This window comes from Pseudorca crassidens, chromosome 5 (genome assembly GCF_039906515.1).
Source record: "Pseudorca crassidens isolate mPseCra1 chromosome 5, mPseCra1.hap1, whole genome shotgun sequence".
Classification (NCBI taxonomy): domain Eukaryota; kingdom Metazoa; phylum Chordata; class Mammalia; order Artiodactyla; family Delphinidae; genus Pseudorca; species Pseudorca crassidens.
In genome coordinates, this window is record NC_090300.1 from 49392979 (window position 1) to 49418432 (window position 25454).

General features: G+C 37.2%; 1 long non-coding RNA gene across 1 annotated transcript in view; it reads left to right on the plus strand.

The window, feature by feature from the left end:
• The first annotated feature begins 1970 nt into the window (after positions 1-1970).
• The window catches only part of LOC137224425 (uncharacterized), a 375421-nt gene continuing 351937 nt past the window's right edge, over positions 1971-25454 (plus strand). Inside the window, exon 1 of the long non-coding RNA XR_010943338.1 lies at positions 1971-2169. This is a non-coding gene — a long non-coding RNA (uncharacterized lncRNA). The remainder of the gene's footprint in view (positions 2170-25454) is intronic.

The window sequence follows — 25454 nt, forward strand, 5'->3', positions numbered from 1 at the left end:
GGAAATGGATATAATTTACTTCCTTAGTATACTCCTAACTGGGGACTTACTCTTTTCCTATATTTTCTCCTGTCTCAGTGTCTTAAGACTAATTTTAGACCTTGACAGCACATGATCATAATACTTTTCTTCTTCCTCTAGCCACGTAATCATCTTTTGCATGTAGCATCCAACTTCTATCATTTTTAGCTTTTGGTTATGATGAGGATAGACAAAATATCTTTGGCTATGAAGTTCACACATCTACTTCTCTCATTAATATCTCATTTTTTTTCTGTTTATGCATGTGAATTTATTTTTCAATAAAATCATTATTGAGATTCTGGGGAGTTTTTACTTAAAGAATGATTTTGTAAGTTCAAAACATTTACAGTGGGAAATTTTATCCCCTAATTTATCTCTTTGTTACGTTTAAATGTTCATGTATCAAATTTTACTCAGCAAAAGTTGGGCATATCTGTGTTTGGTCAGTGCTTATTACTTTATTATTTATAAGTTTCCAAACACTATTTTTCTGCTTGTAGTCTTAAACTGTATAATTGAGTGTCTTGCCTTTTAAGAAGTTCTATGCAGCAATAACCATAGTGCAGCATGTAAGTCATATCATTTAGGAGTCAGTTAACTAATATGTTTCCATATTCCACAGTACTAGAAGTTGAGGATATAGACATGAAGAGTTAACATTCTTTTTAATCCCATCAGCACATAATTTTTCAGATACTTTACAAACTCACAAAAATTATGGTCTGATTATTTGGTACATGCTCTATTTAAAAGGAAAAAAAATCTCATTTTTCTTAAGAATATGTTTAATGGTCTGCCTTTGAAAAGCCAGTATGTTCATTTATCATACACATGGAAATAAAAATTGAGATGAACTATTGATGAAACAAATTTCTTAGATGTTTATCCTGCAAGAAATTCTCAAACACTGATTTGAAATTGAAATGATTAAGAATTTCTATTTCTGAAAGGGGCCTCACAGAATATATAAGCAAGCTCTAGTCCACATTTGCCTGGAAAAACATAAATCATTGTAGATGGGTCCATTATTAAATAGTTTCAAAGTCAAATTTTAATTTTAAAGGAAAAATGAAATCCCAAATCATGATGCTTAGTGAAAGTAGGAATAGTGGTTGGGTGTGGGATGGCGATGTATGTTCATTTTGATCTGTAGGGAATAATGAAACATCCATTAATCACATTTCTAAATGCATATCACAATAGATAAGACTTTAAAGGCTCTATCCAATTAATTAATTAAGCTTATATCTCTTTCAGGTATACCAATTATCCTCTTTAAGGGAATGAAGCTTAGGGAGCTATTTAGAGGGAAATTAATTCAAGGAGCTTTTGTTGAAATATTAAAGTCATGTGAACACCTTATCACATGAACTAGAACTGAAACTGGTTTTCCTTGTTATCATACTCAAGTCAGTGTAATGCATTGATAAAGAACACACTAAACATTTCCAGAAGTAAGGTTTGTAATGTTTTAAAGTAGCAGAGCATATTTAACATGCTTGCTTTATGCTAGTTCAGAGACATAGATTTCTCTTTTGGAAAGCTGCCTTTAAGTTAAATACCAAAATCCTGGAAACTTCTGATAGTAGCCAGTGTTAATTATTTTCCTTTGAGATGAGTCAAGAAGAAGCAGAAAATTAATTTTCCATCTCTTGTTACTTGTACATAAATGAGATCAAAGTTTTCACTTTACTTTGACGCATAAAAGACATAGAATATTCATAGGGAACAGAATGAGGCTTTCTTGCATTTTTCCGTCTTTTAAAAAATGTGCACAGGAAACTTTATATAAAAACAGTATTGTTATAACAAAATTTGCTGACATTCTTTTTCCACCTAGCTTTTTCACGTTTGCTGCAGCTGCCTGAAGGAGCCTCCAGATGGCGCCCTAGTGCCCGTTCTCCCCGCCCAGTGGCCGACCAGCTGCCGGGGAGAATGAGCTTGGAGCTAGCGGCAGGGCTTAACCTGGTGCGGCTCAGAGGTGTGTTGCTGAAGGATTCGGGGAGGCAGCTGCAACAGGGCATCACTCACTGTCCAAGTATTTCCGTTTCTGAGCGCAAAAGGAAGAACTTGAGCGGGCGGCAGTTGGAGTGAAAATTGCTTTGTAGTATCTAAAAGCAGCATGGATCATGGGCATCTGAGCTGGTACGTGCAAGAGAAACTACTGAATGGAATTGTGCTGGGTAGGAACCCATCTGATTATTCTTTGTGTACCAAACGTTCTGCGTCCTGAATTGTGCCTATGTGTGTACACTCATCTCATTTTCACCTGGGTCATGGGGGTTTGGAATAAAATCTTTAATTTTTCCAACATGATATAATACAAGCTTTACAGAAGATTGTTTATTGATAAAATAGGACCCAAGTAATGGTCTCAAGAAACACATGACAATGGCACCAAAATACTTTTCTTTTATATTTCTTTGTCAGAGGAAAAAAAGAAAAAAGAAAAGAAAGAAAGTAAACCTAAACCATATCACCCTGTAATTTTACCAGGTATGACTTTTAGAAGCCAAAAAATATGTATATTTAACTACCATGGACTAAATATTAAATCACTTTTACCTGTAGGTGTAGACATAAACATACCTGTAAAATATGAATGATTTTCACATCTGTGTGCCAGAAAGAATGTTGTGTAGCTATGAAAACACTAAGGATGGAAAATATGTGTCTTGTGTATGTACATTTTGTGTGGTCTAATATGCCATGTAAATGTGTATTGTGTATGTGTAGACAATAACATGTATGTATATGTGAGCCAGATGCAGAAGTATTACACAGTTATAAAAATGCATGTGTTGGATATTAGATGCATTTTTGCACCTTCACACACACCTATTTCTATTAACTTAGTATGAAAATTATCTATTGAAAAAAACTGAATTTAAAAAATGTACTTGTTTCACTGCTATATTTTAAATTTTCCAAGTTTCATTCAGTTGTGCGCTTAGTTTTCTGTGCTTTTACATTCTGAGGAAAGGTTTTTTTAATATATTTTGAACATAAAATATTGGCTGAAGTGATTACATGGAAATAGGATGCATAGATATGTAAATACAGGTTCCCTGAACTTGAGATAACTATAGCCAAAATCCACAAGAGCTCTGAAAACTTGAGAGTTCTGACTAGGAGTTCATATTAGAAACTAGCCAGAAAATGAAAGATTCAAAAGTACAGAACTAAATTGGAAATAACAGATGCTGAGGTTTTATTCTTAGTATTAATAGTCTAAAGCTAATGTTAGACCACTTATAAACTTCTATGTATTCCCTTGTAACAGATGTGTAACATGAAGCAGATACTGAATTTTACATCCTGCCATTGCATAAAAGCAAATGTAACACAATTCAACATAAGAAATATGAATTGAGAGCTAACTATGTAAGATAATATGCTAAATAAAGCCTGAGATGCCAAGAAAAGTTAGAGGCAGTCCCTGACCTCAAAAATTGACCAGTCAAATGACTAGGATGGGCATATTTACAAAAATGAGTATATAGTAAAATACAGATCAAAATAAATGCTATTAGAGAACGGCATGCACAAGATATATAGCATTTAAATCGAGGGAGAAATCTGATTTAGGGGTTTTAATAGAGACCATATTGGAAGGCACTCCTCTCAAGGGATGGATGGAAAGAACAATTTTGATGGGTGAGGATGATAATGTCCAGTCAGACATTTAGTTTTTGTTGGGTACTGCCTTCTAAAATTGGTCTCAGATGTGAGCAGTAAGAGATCATATCATACAGGTGGGTGAGGCAGTATTGGAGATGGCCTTGAACATTAGGCTGAAAATTTTGGATTTTATCATTAGTTTGTGCCCAGTGCCACTAACAATATAGGCATTCAGTACTATTTTAGAAACCCTGAGTGCTGTGCCTAATAGTGAGAGCCAGTATGAAATTTTACAGTAATTTTATAATTAATTTATTGTGTATTTACCATATTGGAATATAAGTTCCAAGACACAGAAGTATTTCAATATTATATTCACAGAACCTAGAAATTTCTTGAAAAGTATTTATCTACCATATGAATGAATGAATGGTAAAATGAAGATAAGGCCAGGATTCTATATTATTTACATGTAGATTTTTTAATAGTCAGCAATGATTAACATCCTCAAAATTTACCAAGTCTTTGGAACTATTGTCCTAGCTGATTGCTTTTATGGCTCAGGTACTGCAAAGCAAGTTCCCTAGAATAACCACTATCGATGTTTAATCTTATTCTATTTTTTTAAAAAATCTTATTCCATTTTAACCTCTTACATGAATAGTTTTGCCTTCACGTTTTTAAAAGTATGAAAATAATTATAAACTGTATAATTATTCAGGCAGAATTCACCAGTTCATCTTTATATCTCTTCAGTAGACATATAGTGGATATATAACACATGTTAAACCAATAAATTTAGGGAAACAGGTGAAGAGTTTGAGGAATGCTTTTGCACTCTATAATAAAGATTTATCTTCTTACACGAACATCAAATATTTGGTTGTCTGCAACTTAGTTTAGGTCATACTCTCTAGAGCTCTTTTATAATTCTGAGAATACAAAGTAATTTCTTGAGAGATCCTTAGGTATTTGCTTCTACAGTTTTGGGGGGCACTGAGGTAGCCTGCTTGGGATCCCAGCCTCCATATACATGTTGTCCTTTTCTCTGTCCCTGTGTAATGATATCTATACCTTTTATGATAGGTACATGTGAAGAAAATTTTTTGTCATTTGAAAAGATGACACTAGATGAAAATAAACATTTTAAAGAAACTTATAAATGTTTTTCAAATTATAAATGGATGTATAGGATGTATAGTGTCTTACAAATAAAAAGGCCAAATAAACAATGTCATTGAACCAACAGCATTAAAAATTGTACAAAGACCTGGAGTTTCCCCTTTTGTCCAAGACAGACCTTTCTTCTGTGATGATGACTTTTATATCTTAATTTGCTTTCATATAATTTCTCTAAAAGTCTACGAGTGGAATTCTTCAATTTAAAACTATGCGTTGATGGAATTTGTAAGTGTCAGTTAAACTGAGCATGCAGGATTTGTTTCACTGTGAGCTAATCTGCACAGAGTCAGGCTTTTTCTCTCATCAGTGTCAGTAAGATGAATTTACACAACAGTCCTGCTCTCCATTCTGCTGGATCTGCTGTTACTGTTTTATTTTTAACCCATGTGAGAAGAGGTAGTAAAATATAGTGATGCAAGACTTTCACCTTATTTTAAGCTCTGGGGCGTGGCGTGGCCTGGAGACTAATGGATTAGGGGAAGCTTATCTTGTTCAAATAAAGCTGGATATTCAGTTTCAGAGAAATATACTGCAGTGTGTACTGCAGGATTTTCCCCCTAGTGGTTGAATTAAAGCTGTTGTGTTTCTTATAATAATTGAAATAGACTTTTCTTTATATGTTGGAACTATTGATAGTTTGAAGGTTCTCTAACTTACGTTTTTAAAAACTTGTTTCAGGAGAGCATAAGTGATCATTTTGAAAGATACAAAAGTACAATTTTTATTTGAAAAATATACCAGAGGCTTTTCTTTATTTGGAAGACTAGGCATTCAAAAAACACAAATACAAAATATATACAAATAATGGAAATTTTCCACTACTGGATCCCATATCATGCTCCTCTTTCTTAGTATAAAGAAAAGTTTTCTTCCTCTGGTGTCCCGATATCACTGTTTTCTGTATTCAGTGTCCCTGAATCAGTTTAACATGATTTTTAGCTTTTCCAACCGTTCTGTAAACTCCTTAAAGAAAGGAAACAAATTCTGTGTTTCCTTGGAATCTTCCTATTTCACACTGCCAGCCACCAATGGCACTGAAGTTTGTTTACTGACAATTAAATAAAGATGAAATTCTTTTTTTTTAATACAAATTCAAATAAGTGGTTGTAGTCCTATAGAAGTGACTTATAAGGGGCAAAACGGAAATCTTGCTAAAAGCGCTGTATACTGGGAATGTTATATCTGACACACCACAGCAGAAAAAGAAAGTTCCTTCTCCTCAAATCAACTGTTTGAAATGAGACTCTTTTTAAAAAATAATATTTGAAATGCGGAGATATCTATAAAGGCACAAAACTTACCTTCACTCAATAAAACTATTTACATCTGAAACAGATACCTTCTGGCATACTTGTGTCTCTGGGGTGTTGTGTAACTGCAGGCAGAATATTCCAAAGTCAGAACTGCTAAAAGATAGGGCAAATCAGAAGAGTTCCTAACAGCAGAAATTAACCTTAAAGAACCTTAGAGGCATTGACATGCTTTAGAGCTGTTCCTGGGGGGGAAAAAAGCATGTAGTTTTTATAATGAGTATATTTATGAGCATACAACAACCTGCCACCAAGGTGGATAAAAATGAGAGTTAGTAGCAGCAAACTTCTATTTTAGGAAGTGCTAGAGGAAAATAACAAAGGATCTGTGGCTGTATTGTTAACAGAAGTGAACTTTTCTTCTATCTCTGGACCAAAGGCTAACAGAAGAGCTCTTAGTTACTAAGATGTATTCTTTTCTGATCTCAGGCTCATTAATGATGGAAGTAGGAGGGAGAGGGTATAAAGCAGCAGCTGCAGCTGTGGGCACTCAGATCATTTGTCACCTGGCATGAAGTTAGTGTTGGCAGCTCCGGAGTTCCAGCACAGAACACCAGGGAGCAAATGCCAACTGATTGTTGTTCCTCAGCAGCTTGCTGGCTAACTCCGCCTCATTCTTCAGATCTCTGTTGAAGTGTAGCTTCCTCCAAGTAGCTTTGTCTGACCTCTCTAGAATACACTTAGAATACACTTAGCACCTTTCGCTCTGCTATTATGGCCTCATATCCTCATCCTTGCCATCACGCGTAACGCTTAAAGACCTGCTTGCCCTTCTCACTAGACTAAAAGCAAGAGCTGAGCCTTGTCCAATATTGCTCAGTGTCTGTGTCTGGCTTACAATATGTTGGTGAATATTTATGAATATTGTCTGTTACATGATGGTTTAATGACTACATATGTGCTTTGATGTCAGTAAAAGTTGCATTTGACTCTTGTTGTCACATATAACATGAGAAGTAACTAAACTCTTAGTCTCTGTCCTCATCTACTATCTGGGGCAGTTGTATACCTGCCTCTTAAAGGTGGTTCTTAAGGTTAAAAATAATACCTGTTATGATGATTATGATGATGATATGATAATTTTCTCCTGGGCTTCCTAAATATTAACTGATTTAATCCTCAAATAAAAAAGGCTTATCAAGTTTGTACTATTATCATTCTATTTTACATAAGAAATAGAGGCACAGAAAGGTTAAATTACTTGCCCCAGGTCACAGAGAGAATAATGAAAATAAAAGACCAAGAACAGTGCCCAGGAGAGAATGGACTTGTACTAAATGCTGGGATGGGATACTGCCATTTTATTTTAAGAAAGCTGATTCCCATGTAAATGAAAAATTATCCCACACAGTCAAGAACCATTTGTTCCTTGATTTCAGAGACTTCTGTTGCAGATGTTTTATGTGTAGAATTCCCATGGAAGCCAGATATGGTCAGAGAAAAACTAATGTGTATAATCTGAGAGGATCTTTATCTTTTACTAAGTATTTTACAGTTTTGGGTATAACAGAAACTAAGGAAATCCTTGTGAGAAATGTATTCTTGTATGGATGTCAGCATAAAAAGAAGCAAATGATAGCATGGCCCACTTTAATACTTTGCAGCATCCTTTATTTGTTTTATTTATAAATACTTTATCTATAAATTTTATTTTAATGATGTTTACTTTTTTCTCTCTATAAAATGTACACATATTTTTGTAGAAAATGTGTAAAATACAAAAAAAAACTACAAAGAAGAAAATAAAAGTAATATGTAATTATTCAACCCAAAGGTAACTACTATTACTACTTTGATATATTTCCTTTCTATCTTTTGACAAAATTGCAAATACATATGTTTATATACACACATACATTTGTATACACATTTTAATAAGAAATCATGTAATATAACTCACATCGTATATTGTGCCTATTATTTTGTCAGCAGTTCTTTAAAAATTATAATATTTAGTGCCTGTATATTATTATATTGTGTGGCTGATCTCATAATTTTATTTAAAAATTTTGCTGTTGTTTAATAGACCCCTAATTTTGGAAATTCTCCCAAGTGGTCTGTTTCCAATTTCAGACCACTTAAACAGGATTGATGTGGTGCTTTACATAACAGATGTACCTCCTAAATAATCATATTTAGATGACTAATTAACAACTAATGATAAGGTTGTTAAAAAATAGTAATGCATTTCTACTCAGAAGAAAACAAGCTGAAAGATGCATTTGAGAATGGGCTCATGCTTAAGGAGATAAAAGGGAAAAAATAGAATTGAGATAGAAATGGATTAATGTTTAAGTGACCATGATATGCTATGAGTTATAAAGATCAACATTATAATCACCACTTTACTGTGACTAACTGGGGCTCAACAAAGTCAAATGACAAGATCAGGCTGCTTTAGTGGAATTGCCAGGATTCAAATATGTCTCATTTCTGGGCCGTTTATCTTTTTCATTCACCATACAGCCTACACAGCATGCTGGCTGTGCTCATAGCTCCACAAGATACTTAATTTCTTTGCACCTCAGTTTCCTCTTCTGTAAAATAGAAACAGTAATTCACACTGCCTAGGGTTTTTGTGATGATTAGTTTGAAAATTGTACGGAAACTGAGATCTTAAAGAATATATCCTACGGCTCAATGTTAGCATTGAGGCTGATATGCCATAAAGTACTCTCTCACACTGATAGAACTTGGGAATCCCCTGGGAGTTGAGGGACTGACAAAGGCTTGTTAATAATACAGTTTCCCGACACGAATCTAGGAGATTCAGATTCAAGAGTCTGAGATGGGTCACTGTCTTTGTTTTTAACAAGTTCCCTTGGTGATTTTGAAGATAGTATATTAAATGCCAAGCAGAGATATAGGCAACTAGAAAAATGAGGCTGAAGGGAGGATGAAAAGTTTAAGATGAGACATAGAAATTTGGCAGTTGGAAGTAGACTGAACCTCCTGCTGAGTTCTCCCACCCCCCAGGGAGAGCATAGCATGGCTGGAAACTGTAAGGATGTAAAAACAACTCAGGGCTTGAAGGCTTCATTTTCCTAGGTCGGCCATTTGAAATACAAAACACATTAAAGGAGCTTGAAATCGGAAGCAAGAATAATACTAAATTTGACTGAACAGAAATGGCAGACAGTAAAGTTTTACTGAGGTAGGTGGGATGTGCTTTATAGTATGTTGATTTTGAAAGTAAATGCACTGGATCCTTAATGCCTGTGTATCATAATCACAAGTACACTACCTAAAATGAGAAATTTGATTTGAATTTTTGATTTGACTTTTTTTGTGTGTGATATTTTAGGATTAGGTACTACCTTCTCTGCATAGCGATTGGATTTTTCCAGCCTTTCGAACTGCATAGTAATTGATAAAATTGATCTTGCCCACTACAGGAGGAGCTCCTGGAGGACAAGTTTCTTGATTCATTCAATGAGGGTTCTCAAGAAAAAGTTCTTGAGTGGATTACTTTTTAACCCATATTTTCATTATTTTTAATACTAGATAGAAATATTTTGTAACTTTTAAAAAGTTCTTTATGGGAAACGTTTACTACTAACTCTTTAAAATGATACTAAAGATTTTAGGACATTTACTTTTTTGTATTTTGGGTATTTGATGTTAATTTCTAAAGAGCACATTGAAGGAAACATTTCTGATATGTAACACCAGTGTTCTCTAAAACTGTGGGTTTATTTTTTTTCGGGAATTAGTAAACTGCCTAACAATTTCTTTAAAATTATTATTGAAGGTATTAAATTCCTTGTTGTACCTTCAGCTACAGAAAAATTTTCAGTTATGCCAACCAATGTTATGGATCTATTATTGAATAATAAACTTAATGGAGGCTAATATTTGACTGATAGGAAGTGACATTCCTAGTTTACTAATAGGCTTTTTCTGGTTAAATGTAACCAGTTCTCTACAGTTGTATTTTTGAATTGGTCCTTCACATACAATCTTAAAATCTTAGAGGGCTAAAGAGGACCTTGAGCAGTGATTTTCAGGATAAGATGAGAGTCTCTACAATTTCAAAGCACATTCAAAGAAGCTATGTCATAACTTCCCTTGCTAATTCATTGCCACGGGTCGTTACCTGCATTGTTGTGAAATTCTTAGTTAAACCCTTTCCAAAATCTCTCTTGCTGCTCTACAGGTCCACATCTTCTTGTTTAATCTTAGTAGCGACTGAGAAAATCTAGTCACGGTTCTTTCAATACATGTCATTTAAATATTAGAAGATTATTATCAAAATCTTCCTCAGCAGATATTTCAGACAAATTACCTACGTAGCCTGTGCTCTTCTGACTATTTCTTCTGCAGAGGGTCCAGAGCAGGGTGCTACATACTTCATATTCAGGTAGCTGCAAGACGGGCTTTTCCAGGCCTCCTTGTCTTCTTATTTCTATTTTAAAAAATCATTTTCCCTGGTTTTAGCTTTATCTGAACTCTTTTCTAGCTGTCACTTCTTGACCTTCTTTACTTGCCTTCTTACCTCCCACTCTTGACCAGCCATAATAAGAAACAAAGAAATGGCAGCTGAATCTTTAAAAAAATCACTTTAGTGTATGATTTTATATATTCATGATATTATATGTGAATTTCAGAGACACCTATCATCACTGTCTTTTAGGTATCTAGTGTTCATATGCAGAGCATTGTGCCAAATATTAAATGGGTTTATAAATAATGCAAAAGAGTAAACCTTGCCCTTGAGGTGTATATGTGACAGTAACAATAACATTACCACTCACTTGCTGTGTATTGAATCCTGATAACAATCCTAATGGTAGGTAATATAATGAATACACTGGAAAAAACAAAACAAAACAGAATTGTCTGACTAAATGATTGTCAGTTTCTTTGGCTGGTCTAATAATTCAGTTGACATAATACAGATTAATAGGAGCAAAATGAATTTGTTTTCATATATATGGGAGTCCCATAAAAATATGGGACCCAAAGGCAGTCAGGCAAATGAGGCTTATATGCCATCCTAAGATAAGGAAAGAAATGGGGGCCTGGAGCTTCAAAGGGGAAGAGGACAATTCACAGGAAAATGAGAAGAGCAGGTGTTTGGTAATCAGATGTTTGCCCTGCCACGCAGGCAAGTCTTTCCGTTAAAAAAAGTTATCTTTTGGGGGCTTCCCTGGTGGCGCAGTGGTTGAGAGTCCACCTGCCGATGCTAGGGGACACGGGTTCGTGCCCCAGTCCGGGAAGATCCCACGTGCCGCGGAGCGGCTGGGCCCGTGAGCCATGGCCGCTGAGCCTGCGCATCCGGAGCCTGTGCTCCGCAACAGGAGAGGCCACAACAGTGAGAGGACCGCGTACCGCAAAAAAGAAAAAAAAAAAGTTATCTTTTGTAATAGCTCTCTTTCTGGGCAAGGCCCTCTATCTAAATTCTTTTAGTCAGTTAAGGGAGAGGTAAAAGGTTTTCCTGGGTCTGCTGGGTCTTGATTGTCTTCAGTTCAAACTAATCCACATGCTAAAGTGGCACATTTTGGGGTGGCATATTCTGCTCTCCATCATGTTCATGCTGATCATTTCATCTGCTTCCTGAGTAATAACTTTTTTAGATGTAGGTAAAGACCATTCTTTCAGCTTAGAAATTTAACCTGATATCTCTGTTCCTTTAATAGGTAATCTTCAGTGATTTCATCACAGTTTTGTCCTACCCAGTTATAGTTACCAAAAAGTCCATGTTTTTTCTCATTCTTCTCATTTTGTAAGGTACCTTCTATTCTGGCACGTTTATGCATTTTTCAGTTTGGTAAAGTTGCTAAGGTCTCATTGATTGACACTTTCTACACAGAATCTTCTAGCCAATGTCAAATGGAGCTTATTATATAGGTTTCTCACATACAGGAAATTAGGTTCACTATAGATTGGCTTTGTCAAATTTATACCTATTTATTAAAATTGGGTATAATTCATTGCAATAAACTATTCTGATCTATGGTTATGATTTCATCAGTCAATTTCAGAGGCACTTTTACTATCTATTGCCCCATTTTTTAGAATAATTTTTTTCAGCTTTGTAGATATGTTTTTTAAATTTTTTTCCCTGTTCTGTGTTGAAATATTCCTGGAAAAATAAAAGTGGAGAGTCACCCTAGCCTTTGTCAGTACTGCAAGATCAGGCAAATTACAAATGACCAGAGATAATGTGCTGAGTTTGTGAGACATGAAAAACGTCATCAATAAGATAAAGATATTGTTTGTCTGATTTGATGATCCATATCATGTGGAGAAGAATAAGAAAAACTAGGTTTGTATAATTATTAGGCTAAATATCAGAAAATGATGCTTTGTAGATTACTCTGCTGTATTTTTAACTTTTATTTACCTCTGATAAGCAAACTACAGAGCTTGAGAAATTGTTCTGTTTAATTTTATCTAAAACTCTACTTAAACAGATTAATTACTGATTTGTGTTTTGTTATAAAAAACATTGTAGAGGAGGAAATTTCTTGTATGACAGGTAGGGAATGAAGTGTTCCGAAATTTTTGTTTGCAGTGGTTTCCTAGGATCTGATTTAAAAAGTAAATGATATCAAAACTAATTTATTACAAAGATAAATGTGAAGTGGAGATTAATAGGAATAAAAGAATTTCATCCAATAAGACTCCAGGAAAGGGGCTTCCCTGGTGGCGCAGTGGTTGAGAGTCTGCCTGCCAATGCAGGGGACACGGGTTCGTGCCCTGGTCCGGGAAGATCTCACATGCCACAGAGCGGCTGGGCCCGTGAGCCATGGCCGCTGAGCCTGCGCGTCCAGAGCCTGTGCTCCGCAACGGGAGAGCCCACAACAGTGAGAGGCCCGCATACCGCAAAAAAACAAAAAACAAACAAACAAAAAACTCCAGGAAATATGCTTTCTTTGAAAACTGCAGTGATGATACAGTGATGATACAGTTGATATCTGGGGCTTCATTTTGATAGGGTAGTCTATTTACTTACTGTCTCAAATGTCAGCAATGTGTGCGTGAAGACTCATTTTCAGGTATTAAAACTAAATAGAATACATCAAATTATACTGCATAAAGGCAAGAATAAGGCCTGGGAAATAGCAGAAAGGCCTTTACCCCCAACCCCATTTTTATTTTGTTATTTTGCTTTAGTTCTATACAACACCCCCCTTGTTTTCTCTGCTTTCCATCTCCATCCCACACCTGGAACAATCTGGAGTAAAGAAATCCCTATGTGAAGAACTCCAATAAGATTAGAACACTGTGAAAATAAGGTAGTGGTGGGGGGATAGGTAGGAGAGGCAACCGAAAGGGTTTACTTACCTTCCAAAATACATGCATCTGCACCTGCAAGAAGACTTTTGCCATCATACTCCACTCTTTATTATTTAGATACGTCTCTGCTTTGCACAGATTTGGCTGTAACCCCAGACTTGCTTCTCTGGAACACCTAACTCTTCTTGGCTGCCAGCAGTATAAGGTCTCCTTAGGAAGGATTCATCTTCAACACAGGGAAGAGACTGTTTGGCTACATGTGTGTGACAGCATAAATGAATCCAGATTCCAAATGTAAAGGGTTTGGGTGCACTCTTTCATGCTTTCCCAATCATGCCTCTTTTTCCACCTTTTTAAAAGACATTTTGAGATTCGTGTACCTTAAATACATTTCAGTGAAGTGCATACTCAAATATATTTCATGAGGTCTCCCTTAGCTTCATACATAACATTTAATCATCTGTATGTCCAATCATTTCACCGTGGTTACATGCATTAGTTAGTCAAATATTTGTTTTCCTTTCAGTGCTACTCTGTTACTTTTTAACCTTCCTTGAAGAAATTTTAATACTTCATAAAAAGAAAATGTACCATACACAGTGATCCTTTCAATCCTCCAGTGGGAGAATATAATATGTGCTGGAATTTTGGATTCCTGATCTTGAGAAGTATTTATTTGTAAAATCTAAATATTTAAAAATATGACAAAGCAAAACATAAATATCTGCTAGTATCTTTCTTTTGACTACCAAACACATAAAACAGCTATAATCACTATAGTAGGGAAGAGACCATTTTACATTTCTTATTCTTAACATATTCTTTCTGGGAACATCTACTCAGAATTAAAGCCTCATCAGAAACAAGATAATAGATGCTCATGTAAAGATAGTAATATAGTGGGGCATACTTAATGTGAATTCTGCTATCTCCTTCATCCATAAGTGAAAAATATTAGAGCTATGGAATCTCTGTATTTAAAAGGACATTAAAAGCATTACAGTCTAGCATCTAAGGGGAAGAGGTAGTAGTATGGGATGAAACTGTTGAGAGAACTTGGGACCAGATTGTTTGGCACCTTTCATGTCAATTCAAACTTTGAGCTTTTATTCACTGGACACTGGAGGCTTACCTGTGGTTTCTGCATGGGATAATAGGACTATTGCTTTGTGTGTTAGAAGGATAATCCTAGCAACAATGTGAAGAATGAATTAGAAAAAAAGTCTTGTTGGGAGAAAATGTGAAACCAAGCAAGTCAGTTGCAGTAGTGATGGAAAGGAGGGAAAAGATTTAGGAAGGCATTTTAGAAGTATATTAACAGGCAAGGGAAAGCAAAGAGTTAAGGATTACTCTGAGATTTCTAGTTCATGTGATTGGGTAGCTAATGATGCCATTAATCATAATAAGGAAGAGCAACTAAGGTGTTTTCAGAGGAGAATTCAGATTTTAAGGGGAAAATGGGATAGTGGAGTGGGACAATGAGTTATTTTTTTTAACATCTTTATTGGAGTATAATTGCTTTACAGTGGTGTGTTAGTTTCTGCTTTATAACAAAGTGAATCAGTTATACATATACATATGTTCCCATATCTCTTCCCTCTTGCGTCTCCTTCCCTCCCACCCTCCCTATACCACCCCTCCAGGCGGTCACAAAGCACCGAGCTGATCTCCCTGTGCTATGTGGCCGCTTCCCACTAGCTATGTACCTTACGTTTGGTAGTATATATATGTCCATGCCTCTCTCTCGCTTTGTCACAGCTTACCCTTCCCCCTCCACATATCCTCAAGTCCATTCTCTAGTAGGTCTGTGTCTTTATTCCTGTCTTACCCCTAGGGTCTTCATGACATTTTTTTTCTTAAATTCCATATATATTTAAAGGAAAAAAAAGGAAATTTCATATATATGTGTTAGCATACGGTATTTGTCTTTCTCTTTTTGACTTACTTCACTCTGTTTGACAGACTCTAGGTCTATCCACGTCATTACAAATAGCTCAATTTCGTTTCTTTTTATGGCTGAGTAATATTCCATTGTATATATGTGCCACATCTTCTTTATCCATTCATCTGATGATGGACACTTAGGTTGTTTCCATCTCCGGGCTATTGTAAATAGAGCTGCAATGAACATTTTGGTACATGACTCTTTTTGAATTATGGTCTTCTCAGGGTATATGCCCAGTAGTGGGATTGCTGGGTCATATGGTAGTTCTATTTGTAGTTTTTTAAGGAACCTCCATACTGTTCTCCACAGTGGCTGTATCAATTTACATTCCCACCAACAGTGCAAAAGGGTTCCCGTTTCTCCACACCCTCTCCAGCATTTATTGTTTCTAGATTTTTCAATGATGACCATTCTGACTGGTGTGAGATGACATCTCATTGTAGTTTTGATTTGCATTTCTCTAATGATTAATGATGTTGAGCATTCTTTCATGTGTTTGTTGGCAGTCTGTATATCTTCTTTGGAGAAATGTCTATTTAGATCTTCTGCCCATTTTTGGATTGGGTTCTTTGTTTTTTTGTTATTGAGCTGCTTATAAACCTTGGAGATTAGTCCTTTGTCAGTTGCTTCATTTGCAAATATTTTCTCCCATTCTGAGGGTTGTCTTTTGGTCTTGTTTATGGTTTCCTTTGCTGTGCAAAAGCTTTGAAGTTTCATTAGGATCCATTTGTTTATTTTTGTTTTTATTTCCATTTCTCTAGGAGGTGGGTCAAAAAGGATCTTGCTATGATTTATGTCATAGAGTCTTCTGCCTACATTTTCCTCTAAGAGTTTGATAGTTTCTGGCCTTACATTTAGGTCTTTAATCCATGGAAATGCTTTCAGTTTTTCACCATTGAGGATGATGTTGGCTGTGGGCTTGTCATATATGGCCTTTATTATGTTGAGGACAGTTCCCTCTATGCCTACTTTCTGCAGGGTTTTTATCATAAATCGGTGTTGAATTTTGTCGAAAGCTTTCTCTGCATCTATTGAGATGATCATATGGTTTTTCTCCTTCAATTTGTTAATATGGTGCATCACGTTGATTTATTTGCGTATATTGAAGAATCCTTGCATTCCTGGAATAAACCCCACTTGATCATGATGTACGATCCGTTTAATGTGCTGTTGGATTCTGTTTGCTAGTATTTTGTTGAGGAATTTTGCATCTATGTTCATCAGTGATATTGGCCTACAGTTTTCTTTCTTTGTGACATCCTTGCCTGGTTTTGCTGTCAGGGTGATGGTGGCCTCGTAGAAGGAGTTTGGGAGTGTTCCTCCCTCTGCTATATTTTGGAAGAGTTTGAGAAGGATAGGTGTTAGCTCTTCTCTAAATGTTTGATAGAATTCGACTGTGAAGCCATCTGGTCCTGAGCTTTTGTTTGTTGGAAGATTTTTAATCACAGTTTCAATTTCAGTGCTTGTGATTGGTCTGTTCACGTTTTCTATTTCTTCCTGATTCAGTCTTGGCACGTTGTGCATTTCTAAGAATTTGTCCATTTCTTCCAGGTTGCCCATCTTATTGGCATAGAGTTGCTTGTAGTAATCTCTCATGATCTTTTGTATCTCTGCAGTGTCAGTTGTTACTTCTCCTTTTTCATTTCTAATTCTATTGATTTGAGTCTTCTCCCTTTTTTTCTTGATGGGTCTGGCTAATGGTTTATCAATTTTATCCTCTCAAAGAACCAGCTTTTAGTTTTATTGAGCTTTGCTATTGTTTCCTTCATTTCTTTTTCATTTATTTCTGATCTGATTTTTATGATTTCTTTCCTTCTGCTAACTTTGGGGTTTTTTTGTTCTTTCTCTAATTGCTTTAGGTGCAAGGTTAGGTTATTTATTCGCGATGTTTCCTGTTTCTTAAGGTAGGATTGTATTGCTATAAACTTCCCTCTTAGAACTGATTTTGCTACATCCCATAGGTTTTGGGTCATTGTGTCTCCATTGTCATTTGTTTCTAGGTATTTTTTTAATTTCCTCTTTGATTTCTTCAGTGATCACTTCGTTATTAAGTATTGTATTGTTTAGCCTCCATGTGTTTGTATTTTTTACAGATCTTTTCCTGTAATTGATATCTAGTCTCATAGCGTTGTGGTCGGAAAAGATACTTGATACAATTTCAATTTTCTTAAATTTACCAAGGCTGGATTTGTGACCCAAGATATGATCTATCCTGGAGAATGTTCCATGAGCACTTGAGAAAAATGTGTATTCTGTTGTTTTTGGATGGAATGTCCTATAAATATCAATTAAGTCCATCTTGTTTAATGTATCATTTAAAGCTTGTGTCTCCTTACTTATTTTCATTTTGGATGATCTGTCCATTGGTGAAAGTGGGGTGTTAAAGTCCCCTACTATGAATGTGTTACTGTTGATTTCCCCTTTTATGGCTGTTAGTATTTGCCTTATGTATTGAGGTGCTCCTATGTTGGGTGCATAAATATTTACAATCGTTATATCTCCTTCTTGGATTGATCCCTTGATCATTATGTAGTGTCCTTCTTTGTCTCTTCTAATAGTCTTTATTTTAAAGCCTATTTTGTCTGATATGAGAATTGCTACTCCAGCTTTCTTTTGGTTTCCATTTGCATGAAATATCTTTTTCCATACCCTTACTTTCAGTCTGTATGTGTCTCTAGGTCTGAAGTGGGTCTATTGTAGACAGCAAATATATGGGTCTTGTTTTTGTATCCATTCAGCCAATCTGTGTCTTTAGGTGGGAGCATTTAGTCCATTTACATTTAAGGTAATTATTGATATGTATGTTCCTATTCCCATTTTCTTAATTGTTTTGGGTTCGTTATTGTAGGTCTTTTCCTTCTCTTGTGTTTCTTGCCTAGAGAAGTTCCTTTAGCAGTTGTAAAGCTGGTTTGGTGGTGCTGAACTCTCTCAGCTTTTGCTTGTCTGTAAAGGTTTTAATTTCTCCATCAAATCTGAATGAGATTCTTGCTGGGTAGAGTAATCTTGGTTGCAAGTTTTTCTCCTTCATCACTTTAAATATGTCCTGCCACTCCCTTCTGGCTTGCAGAGTTTCTGCTGAAAGATCAGCTGTTAACCTTATGGGGATTCCCTTGTGTGTTATGTGTTGTTTTTCCCTTGCTGCTTTTAATATGCTTTCTTTGTATTTAATTTTTGACAGTTTGATATATATGTGTCTTGGCGTGTTTCTCCTTGGATTTATCCTGTATGGGACTCTCTGTGCTTCCTGGACTTGATTAACTATTTCCTTTCCCATATTAGGGAAGTTTTCAACTATAATCTCTTCAAATATTTTCTCAGTCCCTTTCTTTTTCTCTTCTTCTTCTTCTGGAACCCCTATAATTCGAATGTTGGTGCATTTAATGTTGTCCCAGAGGTCTCTGAGAGTGTCCTCAGTTCTTTTCATTCTTTTTTCTTTATTCTGCTCTGCAGTAGTTATTTCCACTATTTTATCTTCCAGGTCACTTATCCGTTCTTCTGCCTCAGTTATTCTGCTATTGATCCCATCTAGGGTATTTTTAATTTCATTTATTGTGTTGTTCATCGTTGTTTGTTTCATCTTTAGTTCTTCTAGGTCCTTGTTAAATGTTTCTTGCATTTTGTCCATTCTATTTCCAAGATATTGGATCATCCTTACTATCATTATTCTGAATTCTTTTTCAGGTAGACTGCCTATTTCCTCTTCATTTGTTAGGTCTGGTGGGTTTTTATCTTGCTCCATCAGCTGCTGTGTGCTTTTCTTCTTCTCATTTTGCTTATCTTACTGTGTTTGGGGTCTCCTTTTTACAGGCTGCAGGTTTGTAGTTCCTGTTGTTTTTGGTGTCTGTCCCCAGTGGCTAAGGTTGTTTCACTGGGTTGTGTAGGCTTCCTGGTGGAGGGGACTAGTGCCTGTGTTCTGGTGGATGAGGCTGGATCTTGTCTTTCTGGTGGGCAGGTCCACCTCTGGTGGTGTGTTTTGGGGTGTCTGTGGACTTATTATGATTTTAGGCCGCCTCTCTGCTAATGGGTGGGGTTGTGTTCCTGTCTTGCTAGTTGGCATAGGATGTCCAGCACTGTAGCTTGCTGGTCGTTGAGTGAAGCTGGGTGCTGGTGTTGAGATGGAGATCTCTGGGAGATTTTCTCCATTTGATATTATGTGGAGCTGGGATGTCTTTTGTGGACCAGTGTCTTGAAGTTGGCTCTCCCACCTCAGAGGCACAGTACTGACTCCTGGCTGCAGCACCAAGAGCCTTTCATCCACACGGCTCAGAATAAAAGGGAGAAAAAGTAGAAAGAAAGAATTAGTAGAAGTAGAAAGAAAGAAAGAAAGAAAGAAAGAAAGGAGGGAGGGAGGGAGGAAGGAACGAAGGAAGGAAGGAAGGAGGGAAGGAAGGAAAAGAAGAAAGAATGAAGATAAAGTAAAATAAAATAAAGTAAGATAAAAGATAATAAAGTTATTAAAATTAAAAAAAATTATTAAGAGAAAAAAAGAAAACAGAAAATGGACGGATAGAACCCTAGGAACACTGGTGGAAGCAAAGCTATACAGACAAAATCTCACACAGAAGCATACACATACACACTCACAAAAAGAGGAAAAGGGGAAAAAATCATAAATCTTGCTCTCAAAGTCCACCTCCTCAATTTGGGATGAGTCATTGTCTAAATGAGGGAAGGAGGGAAAGAAAGAAAGAAAAAAAAAAAAAGGACGGATAGAACCCTAGGACAAATGGTGGAAGCAAAGATATACAGACAAAATCTCACACAGAAGCATACACATATACACTCACAAAAAGAGGAAAAGGGGAAAATAAAATCATAAATCTTGCTCTCAAAGTCCAGCTCCTCAATTTGGGATGATTCGTTGTCTATTCAGGTTTCCACAGATGCAGGGTACATCAAGTTGATTGTGGAGCTTTAATCCGCTGCTTCTGAGGCTGCTGGGAGAGATTTCCCTTTCTCTTCTTTGTTCTCACAGCTCCCAGGGGCTCAGCTTTGGATTTGGCCCCGCCTCTGCGTGTAGGTTGCCGGAGGGCGTCTGTCCTTCGCTCAGACAGGACAGGGTTAAAGGAGCCGCTGATTCGCGGGGTCTGGCTCACTCTGGCCGGGGGCGGGGAGGGAGGGGCACGGAGTGCGGGGCGAGGCTGCAGCGGCAGAGGCCGGTGTCACGTTGCGCCAGCCTGAGGCGCGCTGTGCCTTCTTCTGGGGGAGTTGTCCCTGGATCCCGGGACCCTGGCAGTGGCGGCCTGCACAGTCTCCCCAGAAGGGAGGTGTGGAGAGTGACCTGTGCTCCCACACAGGCTTCTTGGTGGCGGCAGCAGCAGCCTTAGTGTCTCATGCCTGTCTCTGGGGTCCGCGCTTTTAGCCGGGGCTCGCGCCCGTCTCTGGAGCTCCTTTAAGCAGCGTCCTTAATCCCCTCTCCTCCCGCACCAGGAAACAAAGAGGTAAGAAAAAGTCTCTTGCCTCTTCGGCAGGTCCAGACTTTTCCCTGGACTCCCTCCCGGCTAGCGGTGGTGCACCGACCCCCTGCAGGCTGTGTTCACGCCGCCAACCCCAGTCCTCTCCCGGTGCTCCGACCGAAGCCCGAGCCTCAACTCCAGGCCCCACCCGCCCCGGCGGGTGAGCAGACAAGCCTCTCGGCCTGGTGAGTGCCTCTCGGCCTGGTGAGTGCCGGTCGGCCCTGATCCTCTGTGTGGAAATCTCTCCGCTTTGCCCTCCGCACCCCTGTTGCTGCGCTCTCCTCCGCAGCTCCGAAGCTTTCCACCTTCGCCTCCCGCAGTCTCCGCCCGCGAAGGGGCTTCCTAGTGTGCGAAAACCTTTCCTCCTTCACGGCTCCCTCCCACTGGTGCAGGTCCCGTCCCTATTCTTTTGTCTCTGTTTATTCTTTATTCTTTTGCCCTACCCAGGTACGTGGGGAGTTTCTTGCCTTTTGGGAGGTATGAGGTCTTCTGCCAGCGTTCAGTGGGTGTTCTGTAGGAGTTGTTCCACACGTAGATGTATTTCTGGTGTATCTTTGGGGAGGAAGGTTATCTCCGCGTCTTACTCTTCCGCCATCTTCCCGGAAGCCCACCAGGACAATAAGTTTTGAGGTGGTCATGCTGAGTTCATTACCTGTGGACATACATGTAAAGCAGTGTTTCTTAACCTTGGCTACTATTAACCTTCTGGGCTGGATAATTCTTTATTGTGGGGAGCTACCTTGTGCACTGTAGGATGTTTAGCCGAATCCCTGGCCTCTATCCAATAGATGCAAACAACATGCCTCTTACTTGTGCCATTCAAAAATGTCTCCAGATTTTTCCAAGTGTTCTCTGAGGCAGGGACAAAATTGCCCTCAGTTGAGAACCACTGACATAGAGACAGCAAGGAGGTTGGTGCAATTGTGTGACAAGAATTTAGGATACAGATGAAACTTGAAATCAATATTTAGAATCATCAATAACAGCAATTTAAGCAATGTGAGAAGATGAGACTGTGCAGGGGAAGAATGTAAATGATTATATAGTTAACCATTTTTTGCTTGAACAGAGACTGAAAATTCCTAAATTCATGAGGTAGATTGAGGCAGCTCATTCTATTTCTAGATACTGTCAAATGCTTTATATTATCATTGTTATGTTTTTACATATTGAGCCATGTTGAGCCAAAATTAATCTTTTCATAACTTTCATTCTTTGGTCCTGCAATATAGTGATTTGTAAGATATATATATATTTGGATGGAATTTCCTGAGCAGTAGACCACTGGGAGCATCTTTGATTATAGGGTTTGGTTTCTAGCCCTCAGTTCCTGAAAATGTTTCAGAGAGGTAAAGGTGAAATTGGTGTCTTGCTATTCATAACAAGCCCTTGCACCACAACTGGGTTTATGTTAATGAGGGTGGCTTTTGGAGAGCACCTAAGGACAGAGGGCTGGTTGCCAGGGGAACCAACCATGGAATAAAGGGTTGGAAATCTTGCCCCACCTTCTGATTTCCAGAAGGGGAGAGGGGCTAGAGGTGGAATCAATCACCAGTGGCCAGTAAGTTAATCAATCATGCCTACATAATGAAGCCTCCATAAAAACCCAAAAAGGAGGGTGTTTGGAGAGCTTCCAGGTTGGGGAACCAGAACACTTTGATGTGCCACAGTGCCAGGCCCCAAGCTCCACAGGGACAGAAGATCCTTTGTTCTGAACCTCACCCTATATACATCTTCATCTGGCTATTGATTCGTATTCTTTAATATCCTTGGTAATTAATTGATAATTTGGTGAGTAAATAGGTTTCCTGAGTCTGTGAGTCAGGAAGTATAGGTAAAAGCCTGGACTTGCAATTGGCATCCTGAGCTGGAGGTGGTCATTGGAACCTGCAAATTGTAGCTGGTAGTGTCAGAAGCACAGGCAACCTAGACTTGCAATTGGTCTCTGAAGTGGGGGGCATCCTTTTGGGACTGAGTCCTTGACCTGTGGAATCTGATGCTGTGTCCAGGGAGATAATGTTGAATTGAGTTGATACCCAGCTGGTGTCCTGAGAATCCTTTATTGGTGTGGAGAAGCTCTCTATTCCCACACACATTGGAATTGGTATCAGAACCTATTTAGGTCCTAATTTTGTTTTCATGGGACACAAAATAAATCTATTAGGACAAGTCAAATTACTGTTTCTAAATCCCTTCACATATTTTAATACAGCTATTGAATTAATTTATAGAATTCACTATTATTGTCTCTTGCTATAGACCCTTAATATTTTCAATTTTTCTTTATATGTTATATTGTAAGACTTTTTGCATCATGAGCACTCTTGATGGTGACCATTTGAAATATCCTTCATAAGGTATAGAGCAGAGAACTGAACAAACTCCATGTTGTCCTGTCCAGTTTAGAGGAAAATAAGCCTTCAGTTTCCTGGGTTTGGTCATAGTCTATTTATTAAAACATCTCAAAATTGCATTAGCTTTTTTGTCAGCTGCATTATACCATTGTCTCTTTATTTTTTATTTTGTATGAACTTCCTGTTAAATCACATTCCATATCATATACTACTGATTTTTTTTTGTTTATAACTCAAACATGGAAATTTATATTCATCCTTTTAAAAATACACTCTCCTCAACCTAAGTGTGCATCAACAGATGAATGGATAAAGAAGATGTGGCACGTATATACAATGGAATATTGCTCAGCCATAAAAAGAAATGAAACTGAGTTATTTGTAGTGAGGTGGATGGACCCAGAGTTTGTCATACAGAGTGAAGTAAGTCAGAAAGAGAAAAACAAATACCGTATGCTTACACATATATATGAAATCTAAAAGAAAAAATAGTCATGAAGAACGTAGGGGCATGACCAGAATAAAGATGCAGACGTACTAGAGAATGGACTTGAGGACACGGGGAGGGGGAAGGGTAAGCTGGGACAAAGTGAGAGTGGCATGGACATATATACACTACCAAATGTAATGTAAAACCGATAGCCTAGTGGGAAGCAGCCGCATAGCACAGGGAGATCAGCTCCGTGCTTTGTGACCACCTAGAGGGGTGGGATAGGGAGGGTCGGGGTGGGGAGACGCAAGAAGGAAGAGATATGGGGATATATGTATATGTATAGCTGATTCACTTTGTTTTAAAGCAGAAACTAACACACCATTGTAAAGCAATTATACTACAATAAAGACGTTTAAAAAAAAAATACACTCCTTTTCATCATTTCAACCTGCCTGATCATTTTGGATTATGATTTCATCATCCAACATTTTAAAAATTTCTCCCAGTTTCATACCATCTATACAGTTGATCTGCATACCCCACAAACATATTCATCCAAGTCATTAATAAAAATGTGAGTAAGTTACATCCAGAATTAATGGGATTAAATAGTGCTATGGATGTTCTCTTCAGTGATTTTCCAGCTATTTTTTTTACTTAAAGGTCTTTTTATTTTTATGGAGTACTATAGAAATGAGACTCATATGGGTAAACATGCTCAGCCTATCCCACACAAAACTTCCAAATGTAATCCTCCTATATGAAATGGTAAGGTAAAATATGTTCCATTTATAGAATGGAATGGAATATTGTCATGGGGAGAATGATTTTTATTAAGTGATAAAGTAGTGTTAAGTCATAAAAGCAGGATACAAATTTGAATTCTAAATAGGACATCACCTTTTATAGACAGATTTAGATATATATAAATATAGACCTAGCGTTAGGTATAGAGAATACCAGAATCTAAACGATGATTCCCTCTAACGTGGTAATTATGGTTGATATTTTCTCTTAATATTTTGTAGTCTTAAATGCTATGTAATGAATTTGCCACCTTTATATGCAGAAAATACATATTAAAATATACTTCTACATTATATAACTCTGAATTAACAAAGTTAAAAACAGAGAAGTATGTTGGGTGGGTCTGTAGCCAGAAATGGTGAGTCAGAGGTAGGTTGATTAGAGAAGATTTGTGCTGGTCTGAATGGGATGAAGACTTAACACCAAGTGATAAAGAAGGTCATGAAGCTGTAAACTAGCAGAAAAATTATTTTGCAATTCATCCAAACACATTAATTTCATGTCACTTGTCACATGTCCCATTTAAAGGAGAAAAAGCAGTTTGTGGACATGAAATAGTTCTTCTATTATTAAGTACACCCAAAGAAAATGTTGACAAAAGAAAAAAGATGTTTTGTTTTTGTAATGAAGCCTACAGACCTTCAAATATAATTCAGGGATTAATATTTGAATTCAAATCACTGTCTTTAAAAGCCCAAAGAGCTAATACTATTAAATCATCTATCTATGTATTTCTAATTATTTTTTAAGCAGGCTGAATCCCATATTAAATGTAAAAGCACACTTTCTTACTAAAAAAAAGTAAATGGAAAATTACCAAAGACATTTTCTTTGTAATTTGGGAGATGAGAGAGATAGCTAATGCTAACCACTATGTGTATAGCTGCAAATGAAAAGCTGTTTTATAATGTTTATCCAAAGCAGATATTAGTGTGGTAGATGGTTTTAAGCATTCCATTTAGGAGTTGTCTTTGGGATTTTTCTAGACTTTTACTCCAGTTAATGGAAAAATCAAATTCTGGGAATCAGAGATTTTGGCTTTACAACATTCTAGCCATCCAGTGCTGTGGTCTCAATTTT